Below are 4,586 nucleotides of genomic sequence, written 5' to 3' on the forward strand. Positions count from 1 at the left end.
GGAGCCCAGAAAAATAAAGTCTGACACTGTTTCCACTGTTTCCCCATCTATTTCCCATGAAGTGATGGGACCGGATGCCATGATCTTCATTTTCTGAATGTTGAGCTTTAAGCCAACTTTTTCACTCTCCTCTTTCACCTTCATCAAGAGGCTTTTTAGTTTCTCTTCACTTTCTGCCATAAGGGTCGTGTCATCTGCATATCTGAGGTTATTGATATTTCTCCCAGCAATCTTGATTCCAGCTTGTGCTTCTTCCAGCCCTACGTTTCTCATGATGTACTCTGCATACACTCGCAAGGGGAATTTAAAAAGTGATTAAAAAGTAAAAGATTATAATCAACCAAATGAAGGGTGGCCTGTATTTGAAACCAAGTTTACATGAAGATGTTCATGAAGCGGTTACATGGAAAAAAATCAGAATTATATGTCAGCCAATAGGAGTGTTGCATCCTATAGAAAACAATGAAACAAAGAAACTTTAGATTTTTTTTAATGTGAAAGGTTCTTTCTGTTTATAGTTAATCTCAAAGCTACTTGTTTCCTGATTTAAAAAAAAAAAAAAAAAAACATTGGCTCACTCCAAAACAAATCAGAGAGCCAATACTGATAAGTCAGAAGAAAAATTAGGAAGCATGACTGGTAGCATCAATTCTTGTTAAGTAGATGCAACTTGGCACTTTGAAAAAAAAAAAAACAGAAAGAAACAAAATTATTTAAATTTAGCATTTTGTAAATCTGTGCAAAACAGAATAGCAGTGTGTGGATCTAAAAAGGATTAAAATAACAGAACACTCTGCAGACATGAAACTGAGAATTCTTTGAAAGTGATATTATAAGTCTAAACACAAAGAATTTTTCATCACAACATATATTCCTTACAACATCCTCGAGGAGAATCAATAAAAACAAAGGAAAATAAGTTCACTTGTCTAAGACTCCTATTATTTCCAAATCTGAGGCGGTTTGTTGTATTACTATCAATACCATAAAGTAAGAGATCTTAAAAAATGATCAGATTTTAAGACAAAAATATCATTGGGGATAAAAGACATTTTATTTTATTATTATTATTTTTTTAAGTACCAAGGATCTTTATTCTTAGGTCTGATATTTAATCTGTGGCTGCAGATAATATGTCACTATTTAGAGAATAAAAGGTCCCATTATCTTCATTCAAGTCTTCAGCCACAAAGTTACACCTTATTCTCATACAAGATAAGGGTTGGTAGGGGATTAAGGAGGTACACTGAGGACAAAAGCAAAAGGGAACAAACACTTTTACAAGCATATCATCCCAGTCACCGTGAAGGTTACGTTTCGGGTTAATTTACAAAAGTAGTGACAGAACCATGATTTCAGTGAAAATCAACATGTTATACCTTTTAAAAAACCAGAAATACTACGTCAGGCAAGCAGGCAAAATTCAGAGTATAAAAAAACGCAAGGGCTGGCTGCCCAAACAGGTATTTCCCTCAGAAAGAGGGATTTGAAAATGCTGCACAGAACCACAGGAATTAGAAGCTGAATTAGCACACCCATTTCCTCAGTTTATATATGAGGCAAGTGGGCAGACATTAACTGGTAAAGCTTACTCAGCCAGATTAAGAATGTATAGACATCCAATTCCTGGTGCCATCCGCAACTACATGTATCTAAAATACAAGGAGGTAAATATCCAGAATACATCAAACCCACTGATTTAAAGAAAACATTTCAAGGGAGGGGGTGAAGTTGTTATTATAGCATAGCAGCACATTACACATATTTAAGAGATTAAATGGAAAGAAATAATCTCTTAACGCTCAGTTTTGATCAACACAAGTTTCCAGCCAACTTTCTGATGTAGAGCAAAACAAGTATATTCTTCAATTTTCTTCTACATTTTTGGGGGCCTATCTTTCAAAACTGAGCACCGGGTATTTTTAACGTAAGTAATGGGATGTTATATGTACATTCTAATCACACATTTTAAGAATAAACAAAATGCGTATTTCAGTAATTCATAGTGTATTTATAAAATGAAAAGCTCTCTATCAAAATACACTTTTCACTGGGAAAAATAAATAAAACAGACAAATGGATCTACACAAAGTAAAAATTAACTTTGGTAGACTTCACTGTGGAGGACAGTCCATAACAAGCTTATCTGCCCTTACTCCCCCAGAGCCGATCATCTTCTGAGTTAAGATTTTAAAAATATGTTTTAATTGAGATCATTATGTTTACATTTGTTTCTCATTCCACATCATCTTCAGCCAAGCTCTGAGCACTTACAATTCTCTGACTAATCGTTGGGAGCTTAGTCAGAAGCATCTGGAACACTGGTGGCGGAAGAGTTTGTTGCAATACTTGCAGTAACTGCTGTGGCTGTCCACACACAGCAATCCCATTTGTCAGATGGTCCACACCCTTCTCATATTCACCTTGAGCTAGTAATTCTTCACCAAGCTGTATTTCTTCTAGAAAGAATTTCTGAACAGCTTCAGCATCTTTAAGGTCAGGTAACTTGAAAAGCCCAGCTCTCTCCTTGGCAAGCTTCTGTTTCTTTCTTCGTTCTCGCAGCCTGTTCTTGAAGTTGGGGTCACTCCGTCTCTTGCGGTCGAAGTAAATGCAGTAACCGATGAAAAGGACCCCGCACACGCCGGCGGCGATGGCGCTGTTCCGGCCCACCATCTTCTCTCCACCGAGGAGCCGGGTCGGCTGCGGCCGGGGCCCGCAAAGAAGCCGTTGACCGCGAAGCCTCGGATCCGAGTGCGCGGCTCAGTCCAGACGCCCGCCGCCCGCCGCGAGGGACCAAAAGACATTTTAGAATGTGAAAGGGTTAATTTATATCAGAAAGATATAAAACTTATGAATATACGTGCATCTAACAAAAGAGCCCCAAAATGTATGAAACAGAAACCTGGCAGAACAGGTTGAAATAACAGGTAATTCAACAATACTACCAAAAGACACAAATAATTCCATTCTAAAAATAAGTAGAAGGTAGACAAAAAAATCTGTAAGTGTAAATACTGTTGTTGTTGTTCAGTCTCTCAGTCATGTCTGACTCTTTGTGACCCTATGGACTGCAGCATGCCAGGCTTCTCTGTCCTTCACCATCTCCCAAAGTTTGCTTAAATTCATGTCGATTGAGTTGGTGATGCCATCCAACCATTTCATCCTCTGCTGCCCGCTTCTCTTGCCTTCAATCCTTCCCAGCATCAGGCTCTTTTCTAATGAGTTAGGTGTTCACCTCAGGTGGCCAAAGTATTATATTTTCAGCTTCACATCAGTCCTTCTAATGAATATTCAAGACTGATTTTCTTTAGGATTGACTGGTTTGATCTCTTTGCAATCCAAGGGACTCTCAAGAGTCTTTTCCAACATCACAGTTCAAAAGCATCAATTCTTCAGTGTTCAGCCTTCTTTATGGTCCAACTCTCACGTCCATACATGACTACTGGAAAAAGCATACCTTTGACTATATGGACCTTTGTCAGCAAAGAAATGTCTCAGTTTTTTTTAATGTGCTGTGTAGGTTTGCCATAGCTTCTCTTCCAAGGAGTAAGCACCTTTTAATTTCATGGCTGCAGTCACCATCTGAAGTGATTTTGGAGCCCAAGAAAATAAAAAGTCTGTCACTGTTTCTGTTGTTTCCCCATCTATTTGCCATAAAATGATGGGACCAGATGCCATGATCTTAGTTTTTGAATGTTGAGTTTTAAGTCAGATTTTTCACTCTCCCCTTTCACTTTCATCAAGAGGCTACTTAGTTCTTCTTCACTTTCTGCCATATGGTTGGTGTCATGTGCATATCTGAGGTTGTTGATATTTCTCCCTGCAATCTTGATTTCAGTTTTTGCTTGATCCAACCTGGCATTTCACATGATGTACTCTGCATATCAGTTAAATAAGCAGGGTGATAGTATGCAGCCTCGACTTACTCCTTTCCCAATTTGAAACCAGTCCATTGTTCCATTGTTTCAGTCCGGTTCTAATTGTTGCTTCTTGACTTGCACACAGGTTTCTCAGGAGACAAGTAAGGTGGTCTGGTATTCCCATCTATTGAAGAATTTTCCATAATTTGCTGTGATCCACACAGTCAAAGGCTTTTGCATAGTCAATGAAGCAGAAGTGGATGTTTTTCTGGAATTCTCTTGCTTTTTCTATGAGCCAACAGATGTTGGCCATTTGACCTCTGGTTCTTCTGTCTTTTCTATATCCAGCTTAAAGAACTGGAGTTTCTTGATTCACGTACTATTGAGGTCTCACTTGGAAAATTTTGACCATTTCTTTGATAGCATGCAAAATGAGTGCAATTGGTGGTAATTTGAACATTCTTTGGCATTGCCCTTCTTTGGCATTGGAATGAAAACTGACTTTTTCCAGTCCTGTGGCAACTGATGAGTTTTTCAAATTTGCTGGCATATTGCATGCAGCACTTTCACAGCATCATCTTTTAGTATTTGAAATAGCTCAGCTGGAATTCCATCATATCTCCTAGCTTTGTTCATAGTGAAAGGTAAAACACTATCAACCTAAAGGACCTAACTCACCTGTATAGAACTTTCTACCCAACAAGAGGAGAAAGCACATTATTCTAA

The 4,586-nt window shown here is 38.3% G+C and overlaps 1 pseudogene; it reads right to left on the reverse strand.

Moving 5' to 3' along the window:
* Positions 1–1,990: 1,990 nt before the first annotated feature.
* LOC512673 (translocase of outer mitochondrial membrane 20 homolog (yeast) pseudogene) lies at positions 1,991–2,771 on the reverse strand (annotated as a pseudogene).
* Between the last annotated feature and the right edge of the window lie 1,815 nt (positions 2,772–4,586).

Source organism: Bos taurus, chromosome 4, assembly GCF_002263795.3.
Source record: "Bos taurus isolate L1 Dominette 01449 registration number 42190680 breed Hereford chromosome 4, ARS-UCD2.0, whole genome shotgun sequence".
In the NCBI taxonomy this organism is placed as follows: Eukaryota; Metazoa; Chordata; class Mammalia; order Artiodactyla; family Bovidae; genus Bos; species Bos taurus.